The sequence below is a fragment of the Nicotiana tabacum genome, chromosome 3, assembly GCF_000715075.1.
Source record: "Nicotiana tabacum cultivar K326 chromosome 3, ASM71507v2, whole genome shotgun sequence".
Classification (NCBI taxonomy): domain Eukaryota; kingdom Viridiplantae; phylum Streptophyta; class Magnoliopsida; order Solanales; family Solanaceae; genus Nicotiana; species Nicotiana tabacum.
This window is the reverse complement of record NC_134082.1, coordinates 97,111,726-97,132,660: the sequence shown is the minus strand read 5'-3', so window position 1 is coordinate 97,132,660 and position 20,935 is coordinate 97,111,726. Positions and strand designations below refer to the sequence as shown.

The 20,935-nt window shown below is 43.0% G+C and overlaps 1 non-coding gene across 1 annotated transcript; it reads right to left on the bottom strand.

Annotated features, from left to right (window-relative positions):
• Nucleotides 1-224: 224 nt before the first annotated feature.
• LOC142179661 (small nucleolar RNA R71) lies at nucleotides 225-331 on the bottom strand. The gene has a single exon (XR_012708206.1). It is a non-coding gene; the product is annotated as a small nucleolar RNA R71 (small nucleolar RNA).
• Between the last annotated feature and the right edge of the window lie 20,604 nt (nucleotides 332-20,935).

The following is a 20,935-nucleotide window of genomic DNA, read 5'->3' as shown; positions in this document are numbered from 1 at the left end:
ACTCCATTACACACAAATAAAGTGTAATTTATCATTAAAGAATGTAAAATGTAAGGCAAATAATGTACGAAACAATGGAATTATAGCCCCATATCAGTTACTGTTTCCATTCTCAGTGACTGGGGAGACTCAAACTTGGCTGAATTATCTCCCAATAAACTCCATTTCTACATGGGAGGAACTAGTCAAGCATAAACAAGTTCTATCCACCCAACAAGTATGCAAGGCAAATTGATGAGATATTGCAGTTTAGGAAGAAACCAACTGAAACTTTGTAGGAAACTTGGGAGAGGTTTAAGGGCATGTTGGTGAAGTGTCCACACCATGGCATCCTAGATCAGATGCTAGGACAAAGATTCTATATGAGTTTGGCTGACAGTCTGAAGGCCAATGTAGATACTTCAGCGGGGGTGCATTCTTGAGCAAATCATTCATAGAGTGTAAGATTCTTCTTGACAAGATGGCTCAAAATTCAAGATGGATGACAAGGGATACAACACTCACTCCAGTAGTGCATTCTGTTACTCTAGACCCAAACAATACAAATGCAGAAAACATAGCCACTCTCATGACCCAGATGAGCTTGTTGACAAAGAAAATTAATGAGATAGGCACAAAACAGGTTCACATTGTTGACACAACAAATGAAGGCTTATGCACTCCCTGCATAAATCAGTCATATGTTTGTTTGTGGAGTGGAGACAATGATAACCAGGGCTTCAGAGAAGACATGAATTACGTCAATAATTTTGGGGGTCAGAGGCAAGGTAGACAGCAACGGGACCTCAAAATTAGTAGTATAGGCCAACTCAGCAACAGTACAATACCAATCTTGGGGGAGCACGACCACAAGGCCAAGTCGTGCCATATTAAAAAAAACAGGGCTACAATCAGCAACACCAACAACAGTTGGCTTACCAACCGCCTCATCAACAACAGGTGACATGACAGGATGACAGTACTATGATAGAAATCAAGGGCGTGTTGCAACACATCATTGGGACAAATGGAAGGATGCAAAAAAAGTTAGTTGCACATGACTCGGCTATTAAAGGCATTGAAACTCAGTTTGGCCAGCTGTCCATAGATTTGAAAAATCACCCACAAGGAACGTTTTCTGCAGACACAAACATCAATCCAAAAGAGTAGAACCCAAATCAGTTAATGGTAGTGAGTCTCAGGAATGGAAGGGATTTAGACAGAGAGCAAGAAGTTGCTCAATCTAGTAGAGACATAGTGCTAATTACTCCAGTGCCATTCGAGATCGATGAGTCGACAGAGCTCACAGAGGTTGTAATTGAGCAAGCACAAGTTGACAAAGGCAAAGAAAAGGAAATTGAACAGCTCCCAGAACATGTAGTGGAAAAGACCTCTAATAAGCAAAAGACACAGAGCAGTGGGCAGAAGCTAATTCCAGTACCATTCCCTAAAAGATTGGCAAAGCAAAAGAAAGATGATCAATACAGGAAATTTATGGAAATGCTCAAATAAATTCAATTGAATATTCCGCTAATGGATGCTTTGAGGGAAATGTCAGGCTATGCGAAAATGATGAATGATTTGATGTTTCGAAAAATTGACTTCCAAGACTTGTCTATTGTAACTCTGACTCAAACTTGTATTGCGGTAGTGACAAGACCTATGGATCAAAAATTGTCTGATCCCGATAGTTTCACTATCCCAAGCACAATTGGAAGTTATGCTTTTGCTAAAGCATTGTGTGACTTGGCAGCCAGTATTAACTTGATTCCCTTGGCAATCTACACAAAGTTAGGCATTGGCAGAGCTAGATCGACCTCAATGTTGCTGCAACTGGCTGATCGCACAGTGAAAAAGCCTACATGATTCTAGATAATGTGCTCATCCAAGTGGGAAAGTTTGTATTTCCTGCTGATTTTGTGATTCTTGACTGCCAGGTTGACCAAAAAATACCCATATTTTTAGGAAGGCCGTTCTTAGCCACTGGAAGAGCGTTGATTGACTGTGAGACTAGAGAGTCAAAAATGAGGTTGAATAATGAAGAAATAATATTCAATGTTCAACAGCCTGTGAGGAGACCCAACGAATTTGCAAATTGTTCACTTGTAGAGGCAGTTGATGTGATACTACAAGAGGAGGATGCACCACTTAATGTCAGAGACTCATTAGAAGCTTACTTGATGAATTTGGAAGATATGGATGGTAAAGAGTTGGCAAAGTGGGTCATGGCTCTCGAAGGTCAAGGATTCTGGAAAAGGGAACCGTAGTTCGAGCCATTGTACTCAGAAGAAAGAGAAACACCACCTGCAAAGCCATCGATAAATGAGCCACCACAGTTGGACCTGAAACCGCTTCCAGCTCACCTCAGGTATGCTTTCTTAGGGCCTAATTATACTTTACATGTTATTATCTCATCTGGTTTGTTAGTTGTACATGTAGAACAACTCCTATAGGTGTTACAAGAATGTAAGACTGTTATTGGTTGGACCATGGCAGATATAAAGGGTATCCGCCCGACCTTTTGCATGCAAAAAATTCTCTTGGAAGAGGGGCACAAACCTTCCAGGGAACATCAAAGAAGGCTGAACCCGAACATGAAGGAAGTGGTGAAGAAGGAAGTGGTTAAGTGGCTGGATGCGGGCATCATTTTTTCGATCTTGGATAGCGTTTGGATAAGCCCAGTCCAATGTGTTCCGAAGAAAGGTGGTAAAACTGTTGTACAAAATGAGAATAATGAGTTGATCTCTACTCGTACAGTCATGGATTGTCAAATTTGCACGGATTACAGAAACCTGAACACTGCCACCCCGAAAGACCACTTTCCTCTACAATTCATTGACCAAATGTTGGATAGATTGGCAGGGAGGTCTCACTTCTACTTTTTGGATGGATATTCGGGGTACAATCAGATCACAATAGCCCCTGAGAATAGAGAAAAAATGTCATTTACTTGTCCGTATGGCATCTTTGCCTTTCGGAGAATGCCATTTGGACTATGCAATACACCGGCCACCTTTCGGATGTGTATGTTAGTCATTTTCGTTGATATGGTTGAAGATATTATGGAAGTATTTATGGATGATTTCTCAGTGGTGGGGAATTCATTCGAAGACTGTCTTCACAATTTGAGAAGAGCGTTGAAAAGGTCTTAGGAGAAAAACTTGGGGTTGAACTGGGAGAAGTTCCATTTTATGGTACAAGAAGGTATAGTTTTAGGACATCGAGTGTCAAGTAAGGGTATTGAGGTCGACCATGCTAAGGTTGACGTGATTAAGAAGTTTCCACCTCCCACTTCGGCCAAGGCAGCAAGAAGTTTCCTTGGGCACGCCGGTTTCTACAGGCAATTTATAAAGAATTTCTCTAAAATTGCTAACCCCTTATGTAAACTGCTTGAAAAGGATCACCCCTTTGTGTTTTCTGATGATTGCATGTTAGGATTTGAGGAGTTAAAGACGAGACTGGTGACTGCACCAATCATCGTTGCACCCGACTGGGAGGACGAGCTGATAACAGCAGTTGACACGTCTGGTGTCGCACTATAGGATCAATCAACATCGAGGACTAAAGCTCACGACCAGTCCTCGCTACTGCCAGAGTAATAATGAGGGAGTTTCTGACACCTGATCTACTTTTGATCTTGCTTATTTGTATTTTTGTGATATTGTGCAACTGAGGACAATGCACATTCTTGAGTGTGGGGTGGGGTGTCATATTTTGATATTTTTGGTATGTGTTTAATTGCTAGTGATACATTTTTAATTGCATGATCACACTTACGGCCATTGTAATTGTATAATTACAGTAGTTTTTTTAGTGGCTCAATACCGGGTTTTCTTTAAACCATGATTCTTTCCCAAGGATGCCATTTTCTTGAACTGGCTATTTTTTAGGTAGATTCTCAAACATTGTAATTAAATTTGTATACTTTTTCCGACAACGGATTTTCTAGATAGTTTTCTTGAGGGACTAAAGTCTAAAGAAAAATACAAAAAGAATTTTTTTGTTTTGTCTTCTTTCTTCTCTCCCTTATTCTTTTCTTGTTGAACTGATAATGGAACGAGAGCTTGAGTAATCTTTGTTTTTGACATGTTTTACATCATGGCTTAGGTCCGGAGCATTTGCGTTGAGTACTTTCTTCATAATTCTTGTGGCTATATGCCTGAGAGTATATGTGACTTTCTTTTCACACTTGGGCTCGTCTATTGGCTCTGTTGTTAATTCCTAGTGTTTGAATGTTATGATGACTCTGCCAGTTGCTTAACTTGAGAGTTGGTTCTGAGTCGTTCTGAGTGAGTCATGTGCATTGTTTGAAGTGAGATTTTGATTGTACTCTATGACGTTCCTTGTTAGTCTAGAACTTTCCCCGTGTGTGAGTCGAAGCGAAATGATAAGTATTGTGAGTCTAGGAAATGATATAGGCATTTCTTTGATTGAACCTTCAGCCTATATGTCTACCACTGATAACATTATCCGTAGTCAGCCCTTTTGAGCCTGCAGACCTTTTTCTTTAGCACCCATATTACGAGCCAACCCCTATTTTGTTCTAAATCGTATCTTGTTCACCCTTTACCTTCAAAAGCACTTAGTCGCTGAAAAAGTGAAGGAAGAGATCGGGGAGCTTTTGAGTAGAACCATAAAAGGCCGAAAAGGTGAACTTGTGTTTAAAGCCTTGCTAGCCGAAAATACCAAATTAAAGAGTGTAAAAAAAGGAAAAAAATGAATGGCACTCCCATATCTTTATTCGGGCTAGTGAGTATCTATATGTTGATATGCTTAATGAAAAAGGGTGTAATTGTGTATGGTTTCATGGTAAAATATTGAATTGGTCATGACAAGAATGTGCTTGAAAGAGTGGTGTATTAAAGTGCTTAGAAGGGTTGGTCATTATATATATATATATATATATATATATATATATATATATATATATATATATACCCGTCCCTTAGCTTACATTACAACCTATAAAGTCCTACTTGATCCTGGATTTTACAAGCTTAAATTATCAAGTCTTACACTACGGGCAAGCTTATGGTATGAACTTGGGTGAAATATGAGTTTTATTGCGAGAGTGAGTGAATTCTTTCAATATTTTAATCCTTAGATTACACTTGAATTTATATTTAAGTGTGTGGACTATTTCTCTCTGTGGTTTGTTGGTAAGGGCACATGATTTGCGAAGGATTGATAAAGCCTTTGGTTTTTGAGTTTGCCCAAGAAGCAAGTCATAGAATGGAATGTATTAGAGTCAATTTTTGAGGCTAGGATGTGAGAAGAGTCACACAAATATTTTAAATAGTCGTGGCATTGGTCTAAAAATGAGAAAAGATGTCAATCACTCTTATGCTGGGTTCTAAGCGTTGATATAAACTATTGTCATTACTCTGATGTTTGAGTATGCTTTGGAAATGTGTTACTTGCTGATGTGCTTAATTTTGAGTTGCTCGAGGACGAGCAAGAATTTAAGTGTGGAGTGGTAATAAATGACTAAAAATGCACATTTTTAGTATAGTTTCATATCATTTTTTATGTGAGTTGTGGGAAATCACATGTTTATAAACGTAAAATACTCATTATGTGTGTATCATGTGTAGGAGTGAATTTGGATGGAAGTTGGCAAGAATTAGATGAGTTGATGCAAAAAGATAGAGTTGCAAGAGCTGGAAGCATGCCACAATTGGTGTATTGCGTGAAAGTAGGCGCGAAACGACTTAGAAAATAAATAAATAAAATAGCTAAGTATGGTTGTTGGCACTGGACCTGGCATGCGAAAGAACAAAGAAAAAGAAGAAATAATTGGGAGCGTGCCAGAAGTCGCGCGTTGCACCAACTCTGGCACATGACACAACGTGTCCTTTTCGAATTATGGGAGATCAAGGACACCCTACACCAACCCTATTCGATATAAATACAACTTCAAGCCGTTTTTGAAGGGTTAGACAATACTTTGGATGCAAGAACATACAAGGAGCAAGACGGAGAATTCTTCTACGAGTTTTTCATCTTCTTCTTCTTATTTCCATTGTTGGTTATGACTTTCTATATTGTAATCTTGCATAGTATTATGAGTAGCTAAACCCATCATCTAGGGTTGATGGAACCAATTGTTGAATGAAGTCTTGATTGTGTTTTGAAATAATTAAATTGTTTTTACTCTTTAATTGTTCAACTATGTATTTCTTGTGGTTAATTGAAGGGCCCTTGATTAATCGTGTCTAGTTATCTTGTGTTGCTTGAGAGAGAACACTTGATTAGATTATTGTTGAACAATTTCACTTTAGAGTAAGTTAAGAGATTAATTACTTGAATTTAAAAGTGGTATTAGAGATAACGAAGCTTTGGCGTGTTATTTATGAGTTGTACGAATTGTCAGTTAGAGTAGTTCGATAGTATACATGAGTAAATAACGTAATTGATCGAGAGATAATTGCGGTAAATAAGAACTCATCATCTTTAGAGAGTATTGCGGCGAGAATATAGCTAACGTGTCAGATTGGGGAAATCGTAAACCCTAGATCCTTTTATCCTTGAATTCATCTTCATTCTTGCTCATTGATACTTTTTATTGCTCAAATCAAATCTAAAATTTTGAAAGTTTTCTGAGCTTATTATTAGCTATACTAAAAGTTGTAGAAAATAGGCTAGTTCCCTATGGGATTATTTTTGCAGCGACCACTTAGTCCTTTTATAAGGCATAGTTGGGTGTGATCAGAAGTCCTTAGTGGTAGTAAGCTTTCTGGGAATGATGGTGCTTATCGTGGGAGGAGCAGCAGCATCAGCACTTTCTTTGTTCTTTGAAGCACTGGAATTTCTAGAAGAGGAAACCATTGTTATTAGAATGGAGAAAGGTTTTTTCTCTGAAGAAGAAGATTAGAGGGAGTTGAAAACAAGTATGAGCTGAGTAAAAAGAGTTTGAGAGAGTTTAGAGAAGTATGAAGTGGAAAAGGGGAAGAGTGATTCGTATAAGTAATGGAATAGGCGGCTAAAATTGTGGGGATGATTACCTCAAGAACCAGCGTAAGTGTTGCTGAATTAGGGGATGACGCGTGTTCGGGGCATTAAATACGGAGACACGTGCGTCTAATCAACCTTCAGAAACTTTTCAGGGTGGGTCAGAAAATTTCCCGACAAGAAAGGTATCTTCACCAACTTCCCAGTAACATAATGACGTGCCACCGTAAAGCAGGGGGACTATCTGTATAGGATGATATATGTTCATATTAAATGCTCATATAATAAATCGACACATGGAGCCGAAGGCAGAAGGCAACCAGGTCCGAAGGCGGCAATCTCGTTTATCCTAAAAGGAAATGATGTTCATAAAGACGAGATAAATGCATGCCACCCGATGACATTCAATGGAGAATATTCTATAGCATTAAGTATCTAGTCCATTACAGAGAATATGATATTTACTGCCTACCGTTATACATTTTTCAATTGCCCCTATAATTGTCATTTAAGAGGGACTTGATCCTAGGACCTTGTTCCCTAGGTACCACCGTAAATAGAGATTGCAACAACCATTGTAAGGAGAATTTTATGACAAGCTTATACTATATACTGTTCAGAGCTCAATAATATTTTATTTTATTGCTTATTAATATTGTTACTACTGCCTTCGGATGCTCTGCTTCCGTAACCAAGATTTATGTTGTCTTATCTCGATTTCAACCCTAAGTCTTATATTTTTTTAATTTATTTATCATTTTAAGATCAAATTAATTCACTTGTCTATAAACCACGTACAAATTCAATTATATTGTTTTAAGGATAAATTATGACAACCCGGCCAGTCGTCTCATGAGTTACCACTCCGTTTCTCCCATTTTTGCTTCTTTATGCTTTTTTTTATTCGTGTTATGTGGTATCGGTTGGTCTGATCGAATCCGGAATGATTTTGGTAAGGATTAAGACGCTTAGTCTCTTTTGAGGAAGCTTAAGTTGGAAAAGTCAATCGGATGTTGAGTTATGTGTTAGATGGCTCAAATGTGAGTTCTGATGGTTCGGTTAGCTTCAGAAGATAATTTGTGACTTAAGATCATGACCGGAGTGAGTTTTGGAGGTTCATAGTTGATTTAGGCTTGAATTGGCGAGGTTGATATTTTGTGATTTCTAGTTGGTAGGCGAGATTTTGATATAGGGGTCGGAATGGAATTCTGAGAGTTTGCAGTAGTTTCGCGGTGTCATTTGGGATGTGTGTGCAAAATTTTAGGTCATTCGGACGTGGTTTGGTTGGGTTTTTTATCAAAAAGCGAAATTCGGAAGATTTTGGAAAACTTAGGCTTGAATCCGATGTGTTTTGGGTGATTTGATGTTGTTTGGTGTGTTTTGAAGATTGGAATAAGTTTTAATAAGGTTTTGGGATATGTTGGTGTCTTTGGTTGAGGTCCCCGGGGCCTCGGGTTGATTTCGGATGGTTGATGGGGAGTTTGAGGAATTGTTGCAGCTGCAGATTTTGCTGCTTCTGGTATTTCCGCACCTGCGGTTCCCAATCCGCAGGTGCGACACCGCATATGCGGGAAGAGAGGTCGCAGAAGCGGAATCTGGAGGGATGCGGTTGTGGGACCGCACCTGCGAAGGCGCAGACGCGGGAAATGTATCGCAGATGCGGTTTTGGTAACTTAAGTGAGGACCGCAAATACGGTGGTTTGACCGCAGAAGCGGTACCACAGAAGCAGATTATTGGTCGCAGATGCGAAAATGTCTGGGCAGAAGGTATAAATTGTGTCATTCGCGATTTTGAGCTAATTTCACCATTTCTATTTCGACTTTGGAGCTTTTTGGATGATTTGAAAGAGGGATTTCAAGGGAACTTCATTGAGGTCAGGAATTTGGACCTAAAACACGTTCCTATGCTATCATTTCACGGATTAGTGCTAGAAATTATGGAAATTAAAGGTTAAAATTGGGGAAACTAGGGCTTGGAAAATAAACTTTTGCTTGAGGATTTGAAAGACCATTTGAGGTCGAATTTCAGAACTTTTGATATGTATGAACTCGTGGGGAGATAAGGAATCTATTAATGTAAAAATTACCGAATTCTGAGGCATGGGCCTGGGGATCGGGTTTTGGTAATTTCGGGATATGTGCTATAATTTGATTAGTTTTGCTTAGGCTTCGTTCCCTTAGCATATTTTGACGTCCTCGTTCTGATTTTGGATAGATTCGACGCGAGTAAAGGCCGATTTGAGGGGAAAAGGCATCGCGGGCTAGAGATTTGACCGGTTCGAAGTGAGTAATGATTGTAAATAATGTTCTGAGGGTTTGAAACCCTGAATTGCGCATCGTTGTGCTATATTGAGGTGTCCACACGCTAGATGACGAGCGTGGGGTCATGCACAGTTAGGGATTGTGACTTAGTCCGTCCTGAGTGACTATTTTACCGCATATTTGACTGAAATCTATTTGCTATTATCATTATTTGGGTTGAATGCCATATTTGGGCCTCGTACCAACTATTTGAACCCTTCGGGGATTTTTATTGATATTTTCTCACTGTTTTGACTTACTACTTGAACTCAGTCATGATATATTTCACTATTTTCATACTCATCCATGTTTACTAAGTTTTAACCCTTATATAATCTTTTAAATGATAATTGGGCTGAGAAAATCCTGTTTTTACTACTGCCGAGTGGCTTGTGAGGATTTTTGACTGAGTAAGGCCAAGGGCCTATATTGTGAGGAAACACCGATCGTGATTTGAGGCCAAGGGCCTGAGATATGTACGCCATTGCTTGATTGATATAGGGTTGAGAGCCTAGTGATGACGGCACGATATGTTTTGATATTGCGCTTGGGCCGCAAGGGCCCCTACAGGAGTCTACACACCCCCAGTGAGCGCGGGTACCCATTGTGATGTGAGATTGAGCCCGAGGGGCTAGTATGTTTCTGAGATATTGCCCGAGGGGCTGAGTTGTTGATACTGTGCCCGCGGTGCAAACCTTTATGTGTTTATTTTCCTTTAATTGCCTGTCAATCACCTACTTAAATTGTTAAAAGGCTTTTCGTGAAGTTTAAGTTGAATAAAAATGACTTTCTCATATTTTTACTGAGTTACTGTCTTTACCTGTTTTACTGCTTCATTATATCATGATTTGTGCCTTACGTGATTTCCTGCTTTCAGTCTTATGATTATTACGCACTGAGTTGGAGTGCTCACTTTAATCCTTGCACCCCATGTGCAGATTCAGGTGTAGTCGGTCCCGCTCCCGAGTGCTGATCATTCCCAGCTTAGGCGGATCCGAGAAGTCTTTAGGTAGTTGTTGGCGTTCGCAGCCTGGAGCTCTTTCCTATCTTATTTCTTCATGTTCTTAGTTTTCTGTATTAAACTTTGTAGTTTTCCCGAGTACTATGGATTGTTTAGATGCTCATGACTAGTGACACCCCGGTATCGGGCTGTGTTGGGTTATTTTCCGTGAATTATGCCATTATTTATTTGAACTTTGGTTTATTTAAATCATGATTTAGACTGCTTCTTACTGTTTAACTATTTAATATTGAATTGGGAATAGTTGGTTGGCTTCACAAGAGGCGCCATCACGACCGGGTCCGGGTTTAGGGTCGTGACAAGTTGGTATCAGAGCCTAGGTTACATAGGTCTCACGAGTCATAAGAAGGTTCAGTAGAGTCTCGCGGATTGGTACGGAGACATTTGTATTTATCCTCGAGAGGCTGCAGAACCTTTAGGAAAAACTTCATATTCTTGAAATTCTTGTCGTGCAAATTTGTTGACCCGAGTACTAAACTTTTGTTATTATGTTCTCTCTAGATGGTGAGGACACGCGCTGCCGGTCAGGATGGACGACCACTAGTACCACCAGCTGTGGCCACTAGAGGCCGAGGACGCGGTCGTGGTAGGGGCAGAGGTGTGGCCCGTACAGTAGCTAGGGCAGCACCTGCAGACCCACCAGCCGCCCTAGTTCAGGACCAGGTCCCAGTTATGGACGCTCCAACAGCACTAGTTCAAGCACAACTGTGCCCATTGTGGTTCCGGTCTTTAGGAGGCCTTGGCTCAGATCTTATCAGTTTGCACAGACCTAGCTCAGGCGGTTTCAGCCACTACAGCCGCAGCTACTTTTCAGGCCAGGGGAGGCAATCAGACTCCCGCCGCTCGCACACATGAGCACGACATGTAGGGACTTCAGACGCCGGGGGCACATCCAGCCCAGCCTGTTGCAGCTGCTCAGGACTATATAGTCCTTTTCATGCCAGAGGACGAGCAGCTTAGGTTGGAGAGGTTTGGTAGACTTCAACCTCCGACCTTCAGCGGTGCAGAGGGCGAGGATGCCTAGGGTTTCTTGGACAAGTGTCAGAGGATGCTTCATACAGCGGGTATTCTGGAGACCAGTGGTGTCACGACCCGGATTTCCCCACCATCGAGAGTCGTGATGCCGCCTACTAACGGAGCTAGGCCAGCCAAACTTTAAACATTCTCTGATAACTTCTGAACAATAACCATATACGAAAGCAATTAAATAAAAGAAACGGAAGACTTTAAGTTTATAAAACTAAAATTCAAATGCGGAAGTTTAAGACAAATCTCTACCCAAAATCTGGTATTACTAACTCACGGACTGCTAAAGAGTGCTACAAACAAGTCTGAATGGAAATACAAAATATCTGTCTCGGTACAATGAAGACAAACTAAACATGGAGAAGGACTTCGGCCTGCGAACGTCAGCTAGGCTACCTTGAAGTCTCTAGACTGAAGTCAGCTCCCGATCAATACGCTACTGATGTGGTCCTAAAGCTGCTCCGGTACCGTAATCTGTGAAAAAAGCATAGAAGTGCAGCATCAGCACAACCGACCCCATGTGCTGGTAAGTGTCTGGCCTAACCTCGGCGAGGTAGTAACGAGGCTAGGACCAGACTCCAGATAAACCTGAGAAGATATATAATATGTTGCGGAAAATAAACAGGAATAAGCAGTTTAAAATGGAAGGGATACATGCTTTGGGGAAACATATCAAGACCAACAAAAAGAAACTTGTTAAAAGATGAAAGGACAGCTCAATACCTACAACGATACAATAACAATACTGTTGCGGCGCACAACCCGATCCCTTATCATTTAACATTGTTGCGGCGTGCAACCCGATCCACATATATATATAGCTGTTGCGGCGCGTAACCCGATCCAATATAATATCTGTTGCGGCGTGCAACCCGATCCAATATATATATATATAGCAATTGCGGCATGCAATCCGATCCAATTCATTATCTTGTGGTAGGCGTACCACCCGCTCCTATTTTATTATCTTGTGGTAGGCGTACCACCCGCTCCCATTTCATTATCTTGTGGTAGGCGTACCACCCGCTCCCATTTCATTATCTTGTGGTAGGCGTACCACCCGCTCCCATTTTAGTTCATCAATATCGTCGATGAAAACAATCACGAACAAATCCAAATAGGGAACATAAGGAATATACTAACTTCCCGGCAAGGGAGAAACAGCTATAACCAAACTTGTTATCACCTAACTACCTCAGCTACATCTAGACTTGTTACAACACCTAACTACCACAACTATATCTAAACTTGTTACAACACCTAACTACCTCAGCTATAACCAAACTCGTTACAACACCTAACTACCTCAGCTATAACCAAACTCGTTACAACATCTAACTACTTCAGCTATAACTAAACTTATTACAACACCTAACACAAAGAATCATCAACCTAAGCATCCGTAATATCAAATAAGAACACAATGCAAGGGAACCCCAACTCAACAATAGCACTCTAGAGTTTCAATTATCACTTATACTTTCACAATTCGTTACACCACTGGAGTCAACGCTCCTCAATGTTCATAGGTTACAATTCTTTCCACAACTTTACACAACAAAAATAGAAATCTTCATCAAAGCATGAATAATACAACAAAATCATGGAAATCACAATATAAGACTCACGGTCATGCTTGACACCAACGTATAGATACTCGTCACCTTGCTTATACGTCGTACTCAACAAGAAGCAAGTAGCAGATATGACTCAACTCCTAATCCCTCAAGCTAAGGTTAGACCGAAAACTTACCTCGAATGCTCCAACTCAAGTCTCGATTATAGCTTTACCTCTCGAATTCACCACCCAACCGCTCGAATCTACTCACAAATTACTTGAATGCATTAATAATTACTATTGGAACTAACCCCAATGCATAAAAATAGTTTTTACAAGGTTTTTCCCAAAAAGGTCAAAAATACCCCCAGACCCACGTGATCGAAACTCGAGGTTCGGACCAAAACCCTGTTACCCATTCTCCCACGAATCCAAATATATGTTTTGTTTGGAAATCGGACCCCAAATTGAGGTCCAACTTCTCAATTTGTAAAAAACCTAGGTTCTACCCAAAACACCCAATTTTCCCATGAAAATCTTTGATTTGAAGTTGAAATCATGTTAAAAGATGTTAAGAAGTGAAGAAATTAAGTTAGAAATCACTTAACAATGGTTTTGGAGAAGAAAAGTTGTTTGGAAAATCGCCTCTTAGGTTTTGGGTATTTGAAAAGTGGAAAAATGACTGAAAGTCCCGAATATATATACTTTTGCTGGGGGCTGGCGGGGACCGCGCAGAAATGTACCGCGGTCGCGCCGAGGGAGGGAAGAAGTGGGCTTTCTCTAAACCCACCCAGTGCGGACCGCACTGATTTGGTGCGCGGCCGCGCTGGTCGACCCTCTGAACTCCACCACGCGGACCGCACAGAAAAGCACCGCGACCGCGTGGCGGCCGCATTGGGGCCTGCAACATCTGAACCCGCATTTTTAAGCCTAACACCTCTCGGGCCCTACTCAAAACTCACCCGAGCCCTCGGGGCTCCAAACCAAACATTCATTTGATCTCGAAAATACTTTACAGACTTACTCGTGCGATTAAATCGCCAAAATAACATCATATACATAGGATCAAGCCTCAAAACTCATGATTTTCTTTCAACTTTCATAAACTCAAATTCCCCATTTTAAGTCTGAAACACGTCATATGACGTCCGTTTTTAGCCAAACTTTACAGATAGTGCTTAAAACATATTTAAAACTCGTATCGGGCGTCGGAACCAAAATACGAGCCCGATACCACAATTTTCTGATAAATTTTCTTCTTCATTTTCCTTAATAAATTTCAGGAAATAATTTCACACAAAAATTCATTTCTCGGGCTTGGGACGTCGGAATATGATTCCGGACACAGGCCCAAGTCCCATATTTTTCTACGGACCCTCCGGGACCGTCGAATCACAGGTCCGGGTCCGTTTACCCAAAATATTGACCGAAGTCAATATTATGCATATTAATATCAAAACTCATCAAATTTCTCACATAATTCACATATTTCAACATAAAAGCTTTCCGGCTACGCGCTCGGACTGTGCATGCAAATCAAGGCAACTAAAAGCGAGGTTTTCAAGGCCTCAAAAGCACGGAACAAGGAAGAATTACGGCGATGACCCTTTGGGTCATCACATTCTCCACCTCTAAAACAATCGTTCGTCTTCGAACGGACAAAAGAAAGAAGTACCTTAGTCGGGAAATAAAAGAGGATAACGGCTCCGCATATCGGACTCGGACTCCCAGGTCGATGCCTCAGGAGGCTGACCTCTCCACTGAACACGCACCGAAGGAAAACTCTTCGACCTCAATTGTCGAACCTGTCGGTCTAGAATAGCCACCGGCTCCTCCTCATATGACAGATCCTTGTCCAATTGGACAGTGCTGAAATCTAACACGTGTGATGGATCGTCGTGATACTTCCGGAGCATAGATACATGAAACACTGGATGCACAGCTACCAAGCTAGGCAGCAAAGCAAGTCTATAGGCCACCTCTCCCACACGCTCAAGGATCTCAAATGGGCCAATGAACCTAGGGCTAAGCTTTCCCTTCTTCTCAAATCGCATCACGCCCTTCATAGGCGACACACAGAGCAACACTCGTTCACCAACCATGAAAGCAATATCTCGGACCTTGCGGTCTGCATAACTCTTCTGGCTAGACTGAGCTGTCCGAAGTCTATCCTGAATGATCTTGACCTTATCCAAGGCCTCCTGAACTAGGTCTGTACCCAATAACCGAGCCTCTCCCGGCTCAAATGATCTGACTGGGGACCGACACCGCCTACCATACAACGCCTCATACGGAGTCATCTGAATGCTGGACTGGTAGCTATTGTTGTAGGCAAACTCTGCTAAAGGTAAGAACTAGTCCCACGAGCCTCCGAAATCAATGACACAGGCTCTGAGCATATCCTCTAATATCTGAATAGTCCTCTCGGACTGACCGTCCGTCTGGGGATGAAATGATGTGCTCAACTGAACCTGGGTGCCCAACTCTTGCTGAACCGCTCTCCAGAAATGCGAGGTAAACTGTGGACCTCGGTCCGAGATGATAGATATAGGCACCCCATGAAGGCGAACGATCTCCCTGATATAAATCTCAGCTAATCTCTCGGACGAATAGGTGGTGGCAACCGGAACAAAAATGTGCTGACTTGGTCAGCCTATATACAATAACCCAAACCGCATCAAACTTCTTCCGAGTCATCGGAAGTCCAGTAAGAAAATCCATAGTAATCCTCTCCCACTTCCACTCGGGAAGCTCAATCCTCTGAAATAAACCACCGGGCCTCTGATGCTCGTACTTAACCTGCTGACAGTTCAAACAACGATCCACATATGCAACAATGACTTTCTTCATTCTGCGCCACCAATAGTGTTGCCTTAAATTTTGATACAACTTCGCGGCGCCCGGATGAATAGAATACCGAGAACTGTGGGCCTGCGCTAAGATCAACTCTCGAATCCCATCAATATTGGGCACACAAACTCGCCCATGCAATCTCAATACAGCATCGTCATCTAAGGTTACTTTCCTGGCACCTCCACGTTGCATCGTGTCTCTCAAGACACACAAATGGGGATCTTCGAACTGTCGATCGCGGATACGCTCCAATAACGAAGAACGAGCGACCGCGCAAGCTAATACTCAACTAGGCTCAGAAATGTCCAACCTCACACACTGATTGGCCAAAGCCTGAATGTCCAAAGAAAGAGGTCTCTCATTGACCGGAATATAAGCAAGACTGCCCATGCTGACTGACTTCCTACTCAAGGCATCGGCCACCACATTGGCCTTTCCCGGGTGATATAAGATAGTGACGTCGTAATCTTTCAACAATTCCAACAACCTCTTTTGCCTCAAATTCAACTCCTTTTGCTTGAACAAATACTGAAGACTCTTATGATCCGTGAACACCTCACATGTCACACCATATAAATAATGCCTCCAAATCTTCAAAGCATGAACGATGGCTGCCAACTCCAAATTATGTACTGAATAGTTCTTCTCATGAACCTTCAACTGCCTCGAAGCATAGGCAATGACCTTGACATCCTACATCAACACTGCACCAAGTCCAATACGAGATGCATCACAATAGACTGTATAGGGCCCTGAACCTGTGGGCAAAACCAACACCGGTGCCGTAGTCAAAGCTGTCTTGAGCCTCTGAAAGCTCGCCTCACACTCGTCTGACCATCTGAACTGGTCACCTTTCTAGGTCAACTTGGTCATCGGGGCTGCAATAGATGAGAACCCCTCCACGAACCGACGATAGTAACCTGCCAATCCCAAGAAACTCCGAATCTCTGTGGCTGATGCTGGTCTAGGCCAGTTCTTGACTGCCTCAATCTTTTTCGGATCAACCTGAATACCCTCTACTAAAACAACGTGACCCAGGAATGCAACAGAACTCAACCAGAACTCGCACTTCAAAAACTTGGCGTATAATTGACTATCCTTCAGAGTCTGAAGAACCACTCTGAGGTGTTGCTCATGCTCCTCCTGACTGCGGGAGTATATCAGAATATCATCAATGAAGACTATCACGAACGAGTCCAAGTAAGGCCTGAACACTCGGTTCATCAAATCCATAAAGGCTGTTGGGGCATTGGTCAACCCAAATGACATAACCAAGAACTCATAATGCCCATACCGAGTGCGGAATGTTGTCTTAGGGATATCGGATGCCCTAATCCTCAACTGATGGTAGCCAGATCTCAAGTCAATCTTTGAGAATACCTTGGCACCCTGAAACTGATCGAACAAATCATCAATCCTCGGTAGTGGATACTTATTCTTAATTGTAACCTTGTTCAGTTGTCGGTAATCAATGCACATTCTCATCGAACCATCCTTTTTCTTAACAAACAACACCGGCGCACCCCAAGGCGAAACACTGGGTCTAATGAAACCTTTCTCAAGCAAACCTTGCAACTGTTCCTTTAACTCTTTCAACTCCGGCGGGGCCATACGATATGGTAGGATAGAAATAGGCTGAGTGCCCGGAGCCAAATCAATACAAAAGTCGATATCCCTGTCGGGCGACATACCCGGCAGGTCTGAAGGGAAAACCTCAGGAAACTCCCGAACAACGGGCACAGAATCAATAGAAGGGACCTCCGCGCTAGAATCACGAATGTACGCCAAATAGGCCAAACATCCCTTCTCGACCATACGTCGAGCCTTCACATATGAGATAACATTGTGGGTATAATGACCAGAAGTCCCTCTCCACTCTAAACGGGGTAAATCCGGTAAGGCTAAGGTCACGGTCTTGGCATGGCAATCCAAGATAGCATGGTATGGGGACAACCAATCCATCCCCAATATAACGTTGAAGTCCACCATATCTAAGAGCAATAAGTCAACACGGGTCTCAAGACCCTCAAATACTACTACACAGGAATGATGCACTCGGTCGACCACTATAGAATCACCCACCGGTGTAGATACATATACAGGAACACCCAAGGCATCGCTAGGCATAACCAAGTAGGGTGCAAAATAGGATGACATATACGAATATGTAGACCCAGGGTCAAATAGCACTGAAGCACCTCTATCACAGACCATAATAGTACCTATGATGACAGCATCGGAAGACTCAGCCTCTGGCCTGGCTGGCAAAGCATAACACTGGGGTTGAGCCCCACCACCCTGAACTGCCTCTTTAGGACGGCCTACTGCTGGTTGTCCTCCACCTCTAGGACCTCTACCTCCACCTCTAGCACCTCTGCCCCCGCCTCTAGCTGGCTGGGCAGCCTGCGGAGCCTCTGGTGCCTGAATCATAGCTCGAGGACCCTGTTGTTGCGGCTGTGCACCCCTCAATATCAGGCAAGCTCTCCTAATGTGACCATACTCACCACACTCATAGCACCTACCTGACTGCTGCAGCCAAGAGGGTTGAGGCTGACCTTGTCGACCTAAATGACCTCCCCGAAAGCTCTGAAGCGGTGGTGCACTAATAGGCTACTGATCCGAATAGCGCTGTTGAGAACCACTACCGCCCAAAGTACCATGTGAGACCTGGAGTGTTGACTGAAAGGGTCTAGGGGATGGCCTCTACCATATGAATCTCTACCTCCAGACGAGGTACCACTGAATCTGCCTGAATAATGGGGCCTCTTATCCGACCTATGACCACCTCCCTATGACAGAACCGTCTCAACTCTGCGGGCCACATTGGCCACCTCCTGAAATGTGATCTCGCTCCCGGCCTCCTTGGCCAACTGAAGATGAATCGGCTGAATAAAACCATAAATAAACCTCCTCACTCTCTCTCTCTCTCTCAGTGGGAAGTATGATGAGAGCATGGCGATCTAGATCGATGAACCTGGTCTCATACTAGGTAACAGTTATGGAACCCTGCTGGAGGCGCTCAAACTGCCTCCGATAGGCCTCTCTCTGGGTAACGGGGAGAAACTTCTCCATAAACAATACCGTAAACTGCTCCCAAGTCAAAGATGGCGATCCGGCTGGTCTCGCTAAGCAATAATCCCTCCAGCAAGTCTTGGCAGATCCAGACAAACGAAATATAGCGAAATCAACCCCATTGGTCTCAACAATACCCATGTTCCTGAGAACCTCGTGACAGCTGTCTAGATAATCCTGGGATCCTTAGTAGATGCTCTGCTAAAAGTAGAAGTGAATAGTTTGGTGAATCTGTCCAGTCTCCACAAAGCATCAGCGGACATAGCCGCTCCATCGTCGGTCCGAGCTATGACACCCGGCTGAACTACTCCAACTGGCTGAACCGCTGGAGTCTGAGTCTGGGGAGCTACCTGCTCCAGAGTGCGTGTAGCAGGAGTCTGAGCCCCTCCTCCAGCCTGAGAAGTGGTTGGTGCTACTGGAAGCAAACCCGCTCGGGTGACACTCTCCATGAGGCCTACCAATCGGACCAGAGCGTCCTGAAGAACTGGAGTGGCAATGAAGCCCTCTAGGACCTGAGCTGGGCCCACTGGAGCTGGAACCCCCTCGTCATAGTCAACATGAGGCTCCACCTCTGGGACTGCTGCTCGGGGCTGGGCTCTGCCCCGGCCTCGGCCTCTGCCCCTAATAGGAGCTGCTGCTGGGGGCTCGGGCTACTGCGCGGTAGAAGGGGAAGCACGTGTTCTCGCCATCTGCGAAAGAACAAAGTAGAACGGCAATCAGTGTTGAGAAACAGGATCGCACGACAAGAAAGAACAAGGTGAAATTTTTCCTAACTCTATAGACTCTGGGGGGATAAATACAGACGTCTCTGTACCGATCCCTCAGACTCTACCGAGTTTGTCCGCGAGTTGTGAGACCTACGCAACCTAGAGCTCTGATACCAACTTGTCATGACCCGGATTTCCCCACCATAGGGAGTCGTGATGGCGCCTACTAACGGAGCAAGGCCAGCCAAACTTTAAACATTCTCTGATAACTTCTCAACAATAACCATATACGAAAGCAATTAAATAAAAGAAACGGAAGACATTAAGTTTATAAAACTGAAATTCAAATGCGGAAGTTTAAGACAAATCTCTACCCAAAATCTGGTGTCACTAACTCACGGACTGCTAAAGAGTGCTACAAACCAGTCTGAATGGAAATACAAAATATCTGTCTCGGTACAATGAAGACAAACTAAACATGTAGAAGGACTTCGGCATGCGAACGTCAGCTAGGCTGCCTTGAAGTCTCTGTACTGAAGTCAGCTCCCGATCAATACGCTACTGCTGCGGTCCTAAAGCTGCTCCGGTACCGTAATCTGTGCAAAAAGCACAGAAGTGCAGCATCAGCACAACCGAACCCATGTGCTGGTAAGTGTCTGGCCTAACCCCGGCGAGGTAGTAACGAGGCTAGGACCAGACTCCAGATAAACTTGATATAATATGTTGCGGAAAATAAACAGGAATAAGCAGTTTAGAATGGAAGGGGTACATGTTTCGGGGAAACATATCAAGACCAACAAAAAGAAACTTGTTAAAATATGAAAGGACAGCTCAATACCTACAACGATACAATAACAATATTGTTGCGGCGCGCAACCCGATCCCTTATCATTTAACATTGTTGCGGCGTGCAACCCGATCCACATATATATAGCTATTGCGGCGCACAACCCGATCCAATATAATATCTATTGCGGCATGCAACCCGATCCAATTCATTATCTTGTGGTAGGCGTACCACCCGCTCCCATTTCATCATATCCTGTGGTAGGCATACCACCCGCTCCCATTTTATTATCTTGTGGCAGGCGTACCACTCGCCCCCATTTCATTATCTTGTTGTAGGTGTACCACCCGCTCCCATTTTAGTTCATTAATATCGTCGATGAAAACAATCACGAACAAATCCAAATAGGGAACATAAGGAATATACTAACTTCCCGGCAAGGGAGAAACAGCTATAACCAAACTTGTTACCACCTAACTACCTCAGCTACATCTAGACTTGTTACAACACCTAACTACCTCAACTATATCTAAACTTGTTACAACACCTAACTACCTCAGCTATAACCAAACTCGTTACAATACCTAACTACCTCAGCTATAACCAAACTCGTTAGAACATCTAACTACTTCAGCTATAACTAAACTTATTACAACACCTAACACAAAGAATCATCAACC